This window comes from Capricornis sumatraensis, chromosome 8, assembly GCF_032405125.1.
Source record: "Capricornis sumatraensis isolate serow.1 chromosome 8, serow.2, whole genome shotgun sequence".
NCBI lineage: Eukaryota > Metazoa > Chordata > Mammalia > Artiodactyla > Bovidae > Capricornis > Capricornis sumatraensis.
In genome coordinates this window covers 66,410,242-66,427,574 of record NC_091076.1, presented here as the reverse complement: position 1 = coordinate 66,427,574, position 17,333 = coordinate 66,410,242, and positions in this window count along the sequence as shown.

Genomic DNA, 17,333 nt, shown 5'->3' with positions numbered 1-17,333 from the left:
TCTTCTTCATTGACTATGCTAAAGCCTTTGACTGCATGGATCACAACAAACTGGAAAATTCTTGAAGAGATGGGAATACCAGACCACCTGACCTGCATCCTGAGAAACCTGTATGTGGGTCAGGAAGCAACAGTTAGCGCCAAACATGGAACAATGGAGTGGTTCCAAATTGGGAAAAGGAGTACATCAAGGCTGTATATTGTTACCCTGCTTATTTAACTTATATGCTGAGTACATAATGTGATATGCTGGACTGGATGAAGCACAAGCTGGAATCAAGATTGCTGGGAGAAATATCAATAACCTCAGATAAGCAGACGACACCACTCTGATGGCAGAAAATGAAGAGGAACTGTCGATGAAGGTGAAAGAGGAGAGTGAAAATGCTGACTTGAAACTCAACATTCAAAAACTAAGATCATGGCATCTGCTCCCATCACTTCATGGCAAACAGAAGGGGAAAAAGTGGAAATGGTGACATATTTTCTTTCCTTGGGCTCCCAAATCATTGTGGACAGTGACTGAAACCATGAAATTAACATGTTTACTTCTTGGGAGGAAACCTATAACAAACCTAGACAGCATATTAAAAAAGCAGAAACACCGTTTTACTGACAGAGGTCTGTGTAGTCAAAGTTATGGTCTTTCCTTTTTCCGGTAGTCATGTATAGGTATGAGAGTTGGGTCACAGGGAAGGCTGAGCACTGAAGAATTGATGCTTTCAAATTGTGGTGTTGAAGAAGATTCTTGAGAGTCTCTTGGACTGCAAGGAGATCAAACCAGTCAATTCTAAAGGAAATCAAGCCTTAAAACTCATTGGAAGGATTGATGCTAAAACTGAAGCTCTAATACTTTGGCCACCTGATGCAAAGAGCAGACTCATTAGAAAAGACTCTGATGCGGGGAAAGAATGAAGGCTGGAGAAGGGGACGACAGAGGATGCGATCGTTAGATAGCATCACGGACTCAGTGGACATGAATTTGTGCAAACTCCAAGAGACTGTGAAGGACAGGGGAGCCTGGCGTGCTGCAGTCCATGGGGTCGCGAAGAGTCGAATACAACTGAGCAACTGAACTGAACAAAACCTTTATCTGTTTGCGGAATGTGCAGTTTTCAGACTGCAAGGGCAATTTCACCTCATCACCACAAGAGGTCACTGCTGAGGAATCGTCTTATGGAGGTCCAGAGACACTCACTTGCCTTGGCTGTCAGGAGGCCGCCCATGCTGGCTTAGATCATTGCCCCAGGCTGAAATGGGGACCTACACTTAGGCCGAGGCTATAGTTCTATTAGTTTACAAGCACACATGCTGAGTTGTCGTCCTTAGGTTGGTACATTGCATCAGGGGTGTAGGGCTCTAAAAGACTTCCAAAGTCCAGCAGCTCCAGCCAGGCGTCCCTGACCAGTCCACATGGCCCTTCCTTCCAGCCTGGGAGCTTGGTGAGGGCCCCTGCTCTGCACCCTGCTGTTCCCCTTCATCACATGGCTCTGAGATCACGGTGACCATCTCTGCCCCTCTCCAGCGTGTGGGCCTGCAGGATCCCTTTGCAGACCTGTCCACACTTCCCAGCCCCCTACATCACAAGGAGAGAGACAGCTTCCGCCACCTTTCCAAAATGTCCTCCAACAGTACCTTCCCCCAAACAACACACTCACAGGCCTGTTACCAACTTCCCAAAGGAACATGAGTGCCTCCTATCAGACAAGGTCTGCTCCACGCTTGCTGCTGGATTCTCTTCCACAGGGAAGGGCTACAGGTTTTTTCCTTACACGAGTGCAGCTGTATATGACCAGGTGCCCAGTCTTAGTTTTTAAAAACTCAAAACAGCATAAAACAAACCACTGCCCTTGAAGAGCTTACAATCCAGGGAAAACATCGGTTAACCTCCAGGCCACTCCAGAACTGCTCTGTTTGATTAACCAAACCCCATCCCATTCAGGAGTGCCTTAAAGGAGACAGAGAGATCCTAGGTGCCTGAGAAGCATAATACGAAGATGGGTGCTGAGGCCTGTGCAGGGAGAGACCACCTTAAGCAGCGCAAGAGTACTAGCCAGACCACCTCCACTGTCATCCGCATCCGCACCACTGCCACCCCACCAAGAGTCAGCCCTGAATTCACAGAATCGCAGCGGGATGAGGCTCATGAGCCACGTAGGCGTGGATAGATGTGAAAGAAGGGCCAATTTCCAAATCAGTGTCCCTTCCCATCCTTCATGCACTGCGGCTGAGTAAATGTAGAATTTAGGAAGTAAAGGGATTGGATGCCAAGGACACCCCCACCCACCTTCTAGTTAATTCCCTCTGAAGCCCCAGCCCCGAGGCACTTCAGCCTTAAACTGTATTCTCTGTCTTTGCTTCCCTTCCAGGCTACCTCCAGCAAGGGGCACCCTCCAAATCTGGGAGAGTGTGAGAGGGAGGGGTGAAGAGCTTGGAATAAATGAAGCAGATAAGGCTGAGCAACTGTGGAAGCTGGAGGAAATTGCTTCCAGCAGTTTTGAGTCATGGCTTGACTCATAATTTAACCTTGAATATAGTTTTCAAAAATCATTAGGTCCCCAAAGCTTTCATCTCTAGCAGTGATTAGCCATGATGCAGTAAGCAAGAAGTTAATATATTTATGTCAAAGGAGGCATGTAATGCATGAAAATCTATTCGTTCTGAATTTGCTTACTGTGTCCTGATTGCTCTGTTGTTGGCATGGTGCTGGGCCCTGGGAGATAGGACAATGGACAAACACAGACTCCCTCCCTCCAAGGACCTTACAGTCTCATTTCAGGAGGAGACAAGAAATCAGCACTTATGGAATACCTGCTGTATGCCAGAAACCCTGCCAGAACTATTTGCCTCCATTCACCCCAACACCAACCATGCAAATTGGTGTATTTTATATATCAGTAAACTGAGACTCAGAGAGGTTATATATTTTACCCAAAATCACATGGTTAAAATCAGAGGATTCAGAATGCATACCATGGTCGAATTTCAAAATCTGTGCAATGACCACTTTTTCCAAGAGCTAAACAGGCACAGAGGCCAACCCAAACCTTTCTTTACTGAGTTCTGTTTTCCTGGCCTGCCCATCTGCATGGAAAAAAAAAAAAAAGATGAATGCAGTGTTATTTGGGCTGAAACAGATCAGGGTATTCTTCCAAACAACATGTGAAGAAGTAGCTTTTAATTTAAAATTTTATTAAGACAACCCAAGGGATGAGATGAAAACGTCAGAACCCTCTCCTGACACACAAGAAAATAATACGCAAACAGCAGCAGTCGTTATTCTAACTCTCACGTACAGAGTAGATGTAGTATCATCCTTGTTTACAGATGAGGAAACCGAGGCACAGAGATGTTAAGGAATTTGCCCAAAGTTAAGCCGTTAGTGAGTGGAAGAATAGGAATTTGATTCGAAGATCCAATCTGTTATTAATAGAATGACAGGCAGTATTTCTAATGATAATGGCTAAGACAGGGAGACAGATGAATAGACGGATGGGGTGAGAAATGGAGGATTTCCTGCCATATCAGTAAACAGGATGTCACTGTCATCAGCGATTCCAGCCCTCCGCCGTGAACGGGTGACCCCTAAGGACACTCAGGAAGGAGAAGAATACCTGTGATCTAACAGCCATCAGGTTGCAGCCACTCTCTACAGTGAGCCTAAGGGAGGAGCTCAGGATGTAAAAAGCACAGGATACTGGCCCCAGATATCTGAGATGCATATGAAAGGCAGGAGTTCAGTGAGCCCAGACTCTCACATCTTCCCATACATAGAAAAGCCACATACAAAAAAAAAATGCACAAAATTCCCTAACTTCCCTCCTCCTTGGAGCAGCTCTCAGGGACTTGAAAGGCAGTCTTCTGGGCTAGAAGTCCTAAAAATTCCCACGAAATAAAACGTAACACTCAACTTTCAGGTTGTGACTAAAGTGAACAATGGATAGATAGATAAATAAATACAGACATTCTTCAGAAATATTTTGGGTTATATTCCAGACCACCCCAATAAAGTGAAGATGGCATTTAAAGCTGAGTCACACAAACCTTTTGGTTTCCCAGTGCATGAACAAGTTACGTTGACACTATATTGTAGTCTGTCTATTAAATATGCAGTTGCATGACGTTTAGGAAGAACAATGCAGATATCCTAATTAAAAGTATTTTATTGTTGACAATGTTACCCATCCTCTGACTCTTCAGCAAGTCATCACTTTTTTGCTTGGTGGAGGGTTTGAAATATTGTGAGAATTATTAATTCTAAAACGTGACACAGAGGCATGACGTGAGCGATGCTTTTGGAAAAATGGAGCCAACAGATTTGCTCGACATGGGGTTGCCACAAAATTTCAACTTGGAAAAAACACAACACACACAATTATCTGTGAAACACAGTAAGGCATAGAGAAAATGAGACTTCCCTGCTCGGGCCAGGGTTAAGAGTGGTTCCACTGCAGGGCGGCTTGGGTTCCGTCCCTGGTCAGGGGCTAAGATCCCACACGCTGTGGGGTGAGGCATAAATAAACAAGCAAAGAGCAATAGAGCAATGAATACCTGTAGACAGACAGACAGATGGATGACTAGATGGACAGGTAGGTGGATAGATGGATGAATAATAGATAGATAGATAAATGGACGGCTAGATAGATGGGTAGATGGATAGACAGATGGAATAGACGAGGTAATAGATGGTATATGACAGTATATGGATGGATGAATAGATGATACAGATACGCAGGAATGATCGGAGGGACACAAGGACCTCTGGGACCTTTGAGGAATTGGAGCCCAGGGACCAGGCCTCCAGCAGAGCTCTCAGCCTGCCACCGTGGCAACACAAAGGCCGTATGGTCCCTAGGAAATGTTCTGCCAAGACTGACCCCAGTCCTTCCCTTCCACCTGGCAGGAAGTTTGGGCATCTCAAGTGATTTTTTCTTTTGTCCAGGAACTCATGGCTCTTTTGGCTGCCCTTAGTGATCCTAGTACCCTGACCTCAGTTACCTGGGTGGTAGCAGAGCAAAAAGCAACTCCCACTGGGCTCTCAAAACGTGCTTTATACACACACACACACACACACACACACACACACACACACACACATATATGCATTACGTGAGGCTGCATCCCTACTGGTTCTTTATACCTTTCACCACAGATGTGGGAGGGGTTGGGGAAAAGAAAAACTTCAGTGTTACGGGGTTTTTTTGGTCTCCAAAGATAAGAGTAGTTTACTCTAAATTGACTCATTGTATTGATAAATGCTCTTACCTGCCTTACTTCCTAGCCTGTGACATCCAGTCCTATACATCCTCAAAATAATGGATCGCTGCCTTCTAGTAAAGGGCTTTCCTGGTGGTTCAGGGTTCAGTGCAAGAGGTGCGGATTCGATCCCTGGGTCAGGAAAATCCCTGGAGTAGGAAATGGTAACCCACTCCAGGATTCCTGCCTGGAGAATTCCACAGATATAGCAGTGTAGTGGGCTACAGTCCATGGGGTTGCAAAGAGTCAGATACGGCAACTGAGCACCTACACGCCTCTTAGTAAAATAGCTGAGACTGTATACAGGGTAACCATATCTAGCATCCAAAGCCTGAGTACTTTTGAAATGGAAAGAGGGCAACTGTTCATAACAGTGCTGGGACCGTAGGCATAGAATGAGACTGTCCTAGCAGCATGGGATGGAAGGCCAGCCAGATCTTGCATGGACTCATCTACGTAGCCTGCACTGTTCTTAGTGCCATACGTATGTTAATCTATTTGATTCTCACCACAGCTCTAAGAAGGGGGAACTACTATCATCTCCACTTTACTGATGAAGAAGCTGAAGTTCTGGATTTCCCTGGTAGCACAGTGGAATAGGAATTCGCCTGTCAGTGCAGGGACAGGGGTTCGATCCCTGGTCTGGGAGGATTCCACATGCATGGAGCGGCTAAGCCCATGCACCACAGCTACTGAGGAAGAGGAGAAAGAAGAAAGATGGGAAGGAGGAGAGGAGCATGGGGTAGACAAGGTCACACCAGGAAGCTGAGATGCACGACATTTCTAGCACAGACCTCCACTCACTTTAGGCATGTTTGTGACTCTCTGGATTGGTATCTGGGGTCTCGAGCCTCCAAAATAAGTATCCTTACATTCCTACACCTGCTTTAGGGGATAGCCCTGCCAGAGCAGGAGGTAAGGATAAAACAGGAAAATATAGGCATCTCAGCATCTACCTACTATATCCACTGTCCTCCCATACCTCCCCAAACAATGGTTCAGTGAAACCTAAGAAGCTTCCAGTTGCCATGGAAGCGGCAAGAATGTATCTAGTAGGAAGTAGGCACTGAAGAAGCTATTGCAACAGCTTCTCCAAGCAATCCCCAACCTATGACCCTTTTCATCTAGAGTCAAAGATACCTTTCCGGATAACAGCAACACGTCCTGAAGTCTTCAGTATCTTCAGACTGGCCCCTGAGTTGCCATACTTTCACCCGGATCTGTTCCAAGTCCGCTACACAGAGGGAGCCAGTTCCCTTTTCAGCTTGATACATTTCATGAAATAGTCATTCTGAAATAGATGGTAAAACTGGGCTGGAAACAAGAAAGGGAGTTCCCCCATGATTATACAAAACTGACATAGGAGCACCAGTGATCAGGGCAGGAAGAGGAGCCCACAGGGGTCTTACCCACAGATCTAAAAAGCAGCTGTGGTGGCCCCCAACACCCAGATAAACCAAGATAGTCCCACTTGTGGAGCGATGGTCTTATTTACCAGGCAGACTTCATCCCCTTTCTACCTGGATTTATCAATATTTGAGGGAGTCAAGACCCTGGGAACTAGTTTTACAGGGAGGGTGCAGGAGAATCTGGACTTCCCAGGTGGTGCAGTGGTAAAGAACCCACCTGCCGATGTAGGAGACACAAGAGTCGCAGCTTTGATCCCTGAGTCAGGAAGAGCCCCTGGAGGAGGAAATGGCAACCCACTTCAGTATTCTTGCCTGGGAAATTTCAGGGCCACAGGAACCTAGTAGGCTATTGTTCATGGGGTCACAAAGAGTCGGACACCCCTGAGCACAGCACCGCATTTAGCAGGAAAGCCTAGGAGGGAAATGGAAAATCACAGAGAAGAAGATGGGAAGAAAGAGAGAAGAGTCATTGCAAATGATGACACTGATGACAAATTCCCCACTTTCCTCCCATCCAGAGGGCATTAGGTTCTCATTTCTGAGCCTTAAGCTCTAAAAGACGTATTTCAAGGATGCTTCTTTCCAAGTTTTTCTAAAGACTAGACGATCCTCTTTCCACACTGCAAGCTAATCCCAGACTCCCTTATCATACATTCAAACAGTTTGCCTAAATGTCCAAATCTTAATTAGGTGTGTAATTGGGGAGGCGAAGGCAGTGTGAAAACGAGTGAACAGTCCCCAAACTTCCTTTTTGCTGCGACTGCCGGCTCCCTCTCACAGATGCTAGGTACCCAAACGATATTTTTTTCTCTACAATCATTTCCTTTCCCGCTTCATTTTCTAATCCAAAGGCCTAAGGGTTCAAGCCCTCTGGGGCTTATTTCAACACCAACTGAGAGAGATCCGATGTCCCTACATTTCAGCAAAATAGAGGCTTGCATTAAAAAGAATGAAATAAAACCATTTGCAGCAACTTGGGTGAGCCTGGAGAGTGTCATTCTGAGTGAAGTAGATCAGACAGAGAAGGGGAAACATTGTATGACACCCCCTATGCGCAGAATCTGACAGGGAATGGCGCACGTGAGCTTGTAAAACAAAGAGGCTCGCAGACTCAGAAAACGAATTGATGGATACACCAGGGGTCGTATTTAGGGACTTCGGGAAGGACACGGACACACTGCTGTATTTAAAATGGATAACCAACAAGGACGCACAGCACAGGGAGGTCAGCTCAGCATTCTGTGGCAGCCTGGATGGAAGCGGGGGTTTGAGGGACAATGGATACTTGTGTATGGATGGTCCCTCCACTATTCACCTGAAGCTATCACAACACTGTTAATCAGCTATACCCCAGTACAAAATAAAAAGTTTAAAAGGAAAAAAAAAATAGAGGCTTGACTAAGAAATAAACATGCAGGTAAACATACAAATTATCCTTGCAAAAGATTTCAAGTTGAATTTAGTTTGAGCTAAGAATTCCACTCTGTCCCTTCATCTGTCTCTTTTTTTTTTTCAGTTTTATTTATTTATTTAACTTTACAATATTGTATTGGTTTTGCCATACATTGACATGAATCCACCATGGTGTACATGTGTTCCCATCCTGAACCCCCGTCCCACCTCCCTCTCCATTCCAGCCCTTTGGGTCATCCCAGTGCACCAGCCCTGAGCACCCTGTCTCATGCATCGAACCTGGACTGGCAATTCGTTTCATATATGATAATTTACATGTTTCAATCCATTCTCCCAAATCATCCCACCCTCGCCCTCTCCCACAGAGTCCAAAAGACTGCTCTATACATCTGTGTCTCTTTTGCTGTCTCGCATACAGGGTTATTGTTACCATCTTTCTAAATTCCATATTTATGCATTAGTATACTGTATTGTGGAGAAGGCAATGACACTCCACTCTAGTCAGTACTCTCCAGTACTTTCCAGTCAGCCTGGAAAATCCCATGGACGGAGGAGCCTGGTAGGCTGCAGTCCATGGGGTCACTAAGGGTCAGACATGACTGAGCGACTTCACTTTCACTTTTTACTTTCATGCATTGGAGAAGGAAATGGCAACCCACTCCAGTGTTCTTGCCTGGAGAATCCCAGGGATGGGGGAGCCTGGTGAGCTGATGTCTATGGGGTCCACAGAGTCAGACACGACTGAAGCAACTTAGCAGCAGCAACAGCAGCATACTGTGTTGGTGTTTTTCTTTCTGGCTTACTTTACTCTGTATAATAGGCTCCAGTTTCATCCACCTCATTAGAACTGATTCAAATGTATTCTTTTTAATGGCCAAGTAATACTCCATTGTGTATATGTACCACAGCTTTCTTATCCATTCATCTGCTGATGGACATCTAGGCTGCTTCCATGTCCTGGCTATTATAAACAGTGCTGCGATGAACATTGGGGTACACGTGTCTCTTTCAGTTCTGGTTTCCTCAGTGTGTATGCCCAGCAGTGGGATTGCTGGGTCATAAGGCAGTTCTATTTCCAGTTTTTTAAGGAATCTCCACACTGTTCTCCATAGTGGCTGTACTAGTTTGCATTCCCACCAACAGTATAAAAGGGTTCCCTTTTCTCCACACCCTCTCCAGCATTTATTGCTTATAGACTTTTGGATTGCAGCCATTCTGGCTGGCGTGAAATGGTACCTCACTGTGGTTTTGATTTGCATTTCTCTGATAATGAGTGATGTTGAGCATCTTTTCATGCATTTGTTAGCCATCTGTATGTCTTCTTTGGAGAAATGTCTGTTTAGTTCTTTGGCCCACTTTTTGATTGGGTCATTTAATTTCCTGGAATTGGGCTGCTGGGGTTGCTTGCATATTTTTGAGATTATTTGTCCGTTGCTTCATTTGCTATTATTTTCTCCCATTCTGAAGGCTATCTTTTCACCTTGTTTATAGTTTCCTTTGTTGTGCAGAAGCTTTTAATTTTAATTAGGTCCCATTTGTTTATTTTTGCTTTTATTTCCAATATTCTGGGAGGTGGATCATAGAGGATCCTGCTGTGATGTATGTTGGAGAGTGTTTTGCCTATGTTTTCTTCTAGGAGTTTTATAGTTTCTGGTCTTACGTTTAGATCTTTAATCCATTTTGAGCTTATTTTTGTGTGTGGTGTTAGAAAGTGTTCTAGTTTCATTCTTTTACAAGTGGTTGACCAGTTTTCCCAGCACCACTTGTTAAAGAGATTGTCCTTTTTCCATTGTATATTCTTGCCTCCTTTGTCAAAGATAAGGTGTCCATAGGTGCGTGGATTTATCTCTGGGCTTTCTATTTTGTGCCATTGATCTATATTTCTGTCTTTGTGCCAGTACCATACTGTCTTGATGACTGTGGCTTTGTAGTAGAGCCTGAAGTCAGGCAGGTTGATTCCTCCAGTTCCATTCTTCTTTCTCAAGATTGCTTTGGCTGCTTGAGGTTTTTTATATGCCCATACAAATTGTGAAATTATTTGTTCTAGTTCCTTCATCTGTTCCTATTGACTGCAAGAAACAGAGAAATCTAACTTCTAAACGTGGTATGAAACCCAGGCTTTTCATTCCAAGGGTATTGTAGAGACATTTGGTTTGCTTGGCCACAACAGCCTGCCTGAAAGATGGACAGCCAAGATCGGGTTTCTAGGCCCTCAAGGACATCTTCAAGGTCATTCTAGGCTCACTAAGAAGGTGACCCCTCCCCTGCTGCCCTTCTTCTTCTGTCTGAGGCCCACATGTGACCAGAATAAACCTTCTTTCTTCGCTTTGTTCCCCAGGATGCAGCTGGAAAAGTTTCGTCTACATCTTCTTTTATGATCTTTGTGATGCTTTTGATACAGAGCATTCGGAGATGGGTATGCCTGCTCATGTTATAGAGAAGATCAAGACAGAGGGAGGAGAGAGGAGCTGCTCAGGATAACACAGTTGATAGATCAGAGCTGTAAGTATTTTAAATGCATGTTTGACACACACACCCCCTCCCCCCCCCCACACACCTGTGCTCTAAGCCCTCTGCTTCCAGGCTTTGGGGTCTTGATTGGGAGGTAGGAGAGGGCAGGAGGTGGGGCTGGAGGTGGCAGCAGATCAGGAGTAAAAATACACCCGAGAGAGGAATGTGGCTTCCTCTCCTTCAGTGTTTCCTCCGGTCTGCTTCCCTTTCTTGGCTGAGAGCATGCATTATTTATCTCTCACATACAGAATGTTTGCAGTGGTAATAAAGGTCAGAAGGGGAGGACTGAGTTATCTAGATCCCCAGCTATATTCAGGTGCACTCGGAATGACATACTGTGTCTAATGGAATCCATTTGGAACCAAAATAAAGAAGTGAATTTCATTGTTTACTCTTTCCTTCCTTTATTCTTTTCTTTTTTCCTATAAATAAAAAATTGACAAACAAGTTTATAACCCTCCTGGATCTGTTCTCCCTTCCTCCGCCCCCTGCCCCCGGTGCTGTTTTCATTGCATAAATTCAAGAACCTGGAATGAGTTACTGGGGACCCTCATTCTCTCCGGTGTAAGCTTTCCTGCTTTGATTATTGTAACCCTCTTGGATGTCTTAAATTTTCCCTTTTGAAATCCTCAAAATTATTCACTTTAATTAAAACAATATGCTTTGTCTAACATTTGGAAGGCATGACTTCAGGGATGCTGGTGCTGCTAAGTCGCTTCAGTCGTGTCTGACTCTGTGCGACCCCATAGACGGCAGCCCACCAGGCTCCCCCGTCCCTGGGATTCTCCAGGCAAGAACATTGCAGTGGGTTGTCATTTCCTTCTCCAACGCATGAAAGTGAAAAGTGAAAGTGAAGTCGCTCAGTCGTGTCCGACTCTTAGCGACCCCACAGACTGCAGCCCACCAGGCTCCTCCATCCATGGGATTTTCCAGGCAAGAGTACTGGAGTGGGGTGCCATTGCCTTCTCCAGCTTCAGGGTTATCAAGACATAAAAGCAAACAGATGGGGTATCACAGTTTCTGGAAAGATGGAGCACCCGGGCTGGTCCCTGCTGGTTCTGTGATGTAATTCTATCAACCGTGGGGACATTCAGTCACTGGTCACTGACCTTTCCGTGCTCCTCAGGTGACAGTCCCTGACCCCTTTGCAGGCACGTTCAGCCTCCATGAGCTGTCAAGCTGGTCCATCCACATGAGAGCCGACGACTCGTTGCTTTCACAAAAGATGTCAAGTAGCACATTCGTTCTTCCCCATCCCATGAAGACAACGAACCTGGTTCCATAAGAAGAGGTTCAGAAGATTTTTGTCCACTCTCATTCCTGGAGCCCCACCCAAAAACAACCAAAAAAGATACAGTAGTCTTTAAATGGCTGAAGCAAGAAAGCCATCAAAAACCTCTAAACAACAAATAATTAACTCCATCCACCAAATACTGTGTCTGTGGATATGAGGGAACCTGGAGGGGGACCACACCTACCGCCGCAGATCTCGGGTGGGATGAAGATGTTGGCAAGAGCAGGTGTCCTTGTCCTGGAGTTAATACCCAGGGAAGCTCTGAGTGAAGGGCAAGGGCCCAGGGTCAGGGTGGTCCGCGTGCTACAGCACAGATGAAGAGACGCTAGAGATAGTGAATTCCCATCTGTAGGAACGAGAGAGACTAAACGGGACCTTAAGAGAAAGGCTATGCACTTTTCCAGATTTGCAGCTAATGGATACTTTACAGGATAAGGTTAATAAAAGCTAAGTTTACTGTTAGAGAAAAAGGCTTCCCAGGTGGTGCTAGTGGTAAGGAATCCGCCTGCCAATGCAGGAGACCCAAGAGATGCAGGTTCAATTCCTGGGTCAGAAAGATCCCCTGGAGGGGGAAACAGCAACCCACGCCAGTATTCTTGGCTGGAGAATCCCATGGACAGAGGAGCCTGGTGGACTACGGTCCCTGGGGTCACAAAAGAGTCGGATACAGATACAACTTGGTGATAACAATAACAACAACAATAATCATTTTATTACGTTCTCGAAATGGCACAAGTTAGAGATGACTCTCTCTGTTCTACATATGATTAAATTGATAGTTAAGAGGTTACATCATCTTAACAAAGTCAAACAACTATCACAGACACTTTCGCTCAGGGGAAGTGATGTCAAAGTCCATGCTTCTTCGATGACATCATCACCGTTACCATCGTCGTTGCCAGCTCTACCAACAGCACCGTCGTCAGCACCACTATCTTTATGTTCATCGTCTGAGCACTGAGCATTTAAAAGTGTCATCACTCTCAGAATATGCACATTTTAAATTCAATTATCACAACAACTCCACCTTGTAGTCTAGTAAACTGGAGCTCAGAAAAAGCAAAATAACAGTCTGCAGACCCCAGACGTGTCTGATCTTCTGTCTCCTCCCAGACCCAGGGATTCCACTTACTGACTAATGAATCACCTTTCCTTTCCTAGACTGGGCTTCCTCATCTACCAAATGAGCAGTTTGTACTAAATGATTTACGATTCCTTGCTGATCTGATCTGACCATCTAAGCTAGTTTCAGAGCAGCAGGAGGGAGATGTTTTTGGCTGGAGTTGGTTTTTTTTTTTTTTTTAAATTTTTGAAATAACCTGTCTTCCCTCTTCCCAGGAGAGGAGCATTAACTATACAGACAGAGCACAAAAGAACCTACAAACTGTAAAATGAAATCACGTGGCAAAACGTGGTTATTCTGAGGAAGAGAATGAAACAGTCCCACGGGCAGTTTTCTGAGACTTTTCACTCAGCTGTCAATCAGAGGTACAACCTGGCATCCTTCCAGAAGAGCCGCTCTATTCAACCCAATAATCTGAGCGGACGGTTTGAGCTCAGCCCAGTGATATCCCATGGCCTTCATCCAGATGTCCAGGATGGGCCTCCCTCCCACCTGTGTGCACCCCATCAATCACCACATCACACTGATTTTATCTTTGGAATAACTGCAATCACCATCTGATATCCAGTACCTTTATCCAAAGTCTTATTAACTCTTCCCTGGGTGAATGTGGTAGCTTCCCAAGGACTCAAGGTACACACAAGTCACCTTCCTCAATGCTAGTAGAGCAGTATTTTTCAAACACCAATGTGATCATGACACTCTGGTATTAGCCATCTTAAATAACAAAGATAAAAAAAAAAACACGTTGGCACGTATTAGAATGCCAGTCACAGTCTGTCCTACCCTACATATCCACATTCACCCACCTCTCAATCCATTCCCTTATGCCTCAGCTACACTGGACCACTCATGCTTCTCAGACATGGGATGCGTCCCATGCTCTCTCATCTTTCTCCCTCACACCCAGAATGCTCCCTAACATCTCTGCCACTCCTGGACTCTGCTGCCCAGAGCACTCCTATTCATGCCTCAAGGCCCAGCTCTGTCACCAGCTTCACTAGGATATGTCCACGTCACTGTGCTTTCTCAGCTAGAGTTAATCACTCCTGTAGCTCTGAAACTCTAACATCAAAGAGACAACACTTTCAATAGTTGGTTTGGGGAATTCTCTGGTGGCCCAGTGCTTAGGACTTGGCGCTTTGAGTGTGGTGGCCCGGGTTCACTCCCTAGTTGTGAAACTAAGATCCCACAAGTTTCGGGACATGGCAGTGGGGAAAAGGATTGTTGGTTTTGTCTTTATTGTCTTTGTTGGACTGAGAGCTTCCCAGGGATAAGGAAGGTGCCTAAATCCTGAACAGATAGCATAACTCAGAGAGTGTGTCAATACTATTTAAGACTAGACTATGCTGGTAGCTTTGCTAGGTGAATTAATAAATACTGGAATGATTTATTCAAGTGAATTGTCAGAAGCCAAGGAACATCCAGCCCAGAATATTCAAGAAAAGCAAGTTTATGAGGTTTATTCAAGAAACACACATTAGATGTTCTGTGGCCACAGTTGATCCTAAAATTATACAGAAAACAAAAGAATTATGTGACAGCTTCTCCCGAAATGGGAGGGAAATCAATATTCATAGCCATGAAATAATCAAAAAAGAATTCAATATATCGCAAATTAAGCTATGGGATTAATAAAATTCAAAACTTCAAAGGGTTTTTTTTTTTTTAATCTTGACAGAATGCATTCATTTGGGAGATCAAAAACAGACACCAGCAATCGCAAACAAAATCCCAGCAGGTTTTTGTGTAGTAATTGGTAATCTGACACCAAAATGCGTATGAAAGAAGAAAGGACCCAGTGTTTCTCTGAGACAATCTTAGAGGAGAACAAAGCTAGAGGGCTTATATTGTTAGGTAGTAGGACTTATTTGGAAGTTTTAATGAAACTAAGAGCTTGAATACCGCAGCTGAAAGATCTTACACAACAGAATGAAGACTGAAGATCCCACACGTTGCAACTAAGGCCTGGGGCAGCCACATAAATAAAGAAACGAGCATTTTTTTTTTTTAATTACACGTTAAAAAAATAGAGGCCCAGTTCTCCTTATGCCTTTCAGTTTAACTTGCAAGCACTTTTTTTCTATCAAAAAACTTACAAATAATAATAGAACCCAAATCATAAACACTCAAGAATCATACTTTTTAAAATTTATTTTTTAATGGAAGGATAGTTGTTTTACAGAATTTTGTTGTTTTCTGCCAAATAGCAACATGAATCAGCTATAGGTATACATGTCACACTTTTAGAGGCCAATAAAGGACATGGGAAAATAGTCTGTGTTAAGGGAAAAAGACATAGGATATGTACAGTATATTTTGATACACACATATATTCCAAGATGTTTGTAAAGAGTAATGAGATTAATGGCTGATTTTTCGTTTTTAATTCTTACATTTTTGAATGGCTTGAATTTTTGAAAATGTGCAGGTGTCCCTTTTATAATTATAAACCAATGAAGCTATTTTTGTTTTGAAAAGAAATGAAGCAGTCATAAGAATGACGTTACGACCGTGATTTCCTTCTTTAAAATTGATTTTGGTTAGGGAATGCCTTTTCAGATGAAGTCTTACATGGGAAATTAGTACAGTTATTCTGTACCCTGCCTTTGCGAGTCCCACATCCACATAAGGAACTTGAGTGTCTGTGGATTTTGTCATGCACAGGGTGAGAGGGTTTGAAACCAATCTCTTGCGGATACTGAGGGAAGACTGTATCACCAAAAAAAGGGAGACATCTCTGTTGAGTAAGAGTGGCAAATTCAGACCTTAACTGCATGGTCCCCTTCTTGCCCTCATCTTCTCCCCGACCCCCAGGACCCGAGACATGCCAAAGAACTCCATCACTTCATGGAGCTAAATTTAAAACTCTTACTTCCAATGACCATTCACTGATACACCAAGCCTGTCATGGATTACCCCTACGTGTTAAAAGTAAATCACAAAAGAATTTTTCGAGTAAGATCCCATTTTCTGAAACTCCCCCATATACCATATAAATTAGATACATGACTCCTGTTCAACTGTTTGTGAGTTGAACCTACCAGGCTCCTCTGTCTATGGGATTCTCCAGGCAAGAATCCTGGAGTGGGTTGCCATTTCCTTCTGCGGCGGATCTTCTCAGCCCAAGTATTGAACCTGGGTGTCCTGCAGTGCAGGCAGATTCTTTGCCATCTGAGCCACTAGGGAAGCCCATAACTATATATACATCTAAGTAAACATTCAGACCCTGAAAAGCAGCGGAAAGAAATACACTGGTGTGTAAAGACTTGTTATAAGTGAATGTGGAACCGAGGCTGTCTTTCATCTTTATATCTTTTGCTCATCTAAATTTTCTAAGAATGTGGAACCCAGGCTATCTTTCATCTTTATATTTTTTGCTCGTCTGTATTTTTCTAATTTTCCTACGATGAGCATGTATTGCTTTTATAATAAGAAAAAAATGCAATTTTTAAAAGGCGTGTAGGAGTCGAGAGAATGATTTATTTTAGACAGAGTCTAGTGTTATTTTGCTGTCAGGAGGAGATCCAGGTGAAATTTAAAAATTACGACTTTACGTCTAATTACTTTCGTTAAAAAAATATGCAGCCATATGTTATCTTGGCATATTTTATATACAATAAAACTTTCAGATCCAAAGCGTATAGCTGGATGACTTTTGGCATATGTATATTCCTGTGAATGTAATTATTTTGCTGCTGTTGTTGTTCCTGTCTTCAACTTTTATATCTAGCTCTGGATGCTGCTTCTTAAAAAAAATTTATTGAGGTATCACTGATTACAACAACCTGCACATTTTAAAAAGTGCACAATTTGATCAACTTTAACATGAAAAGGAGGGTCAGTTTCACCTGGACTGCAAATTCTGAATCTGGATCTCTCATGACCTTAGGTAAATTATTTGATTTCTTTAGCCACAGTCTTCTCACCTATGGCTCATATGTTAATCTTTTACTGTTTTTAGGAAGACAAAATAAATCAAGCGTACTTCCCCGGTGGCTCAGTGGTAAAGAACCTGCCTGCCAATCCAGGAGACTCAGGAGATGCGGGTTCAGTCCCTGGGTCAGGAAGATCTCGTGGAGTAGGAAATGGCAACCCACTTCAGTATTCTTGCCTGGAGAATCCCATGGACAGAGGAGCCTGGCGAGCTACAGTCCATGGGGTCATAAAAGAGTCGGATGCAACTGGACATGGACTAAACAGCAACAGACAAATAACTATGCAGCAATGCCCTGGCCCCTAGACTGCATGTTCAGTCGTGTCTGACTCCTTATGACCCCACAGACTGTAGAACAGCCAGGCTCCTCTGTTCATGGGATTCTCCAGGT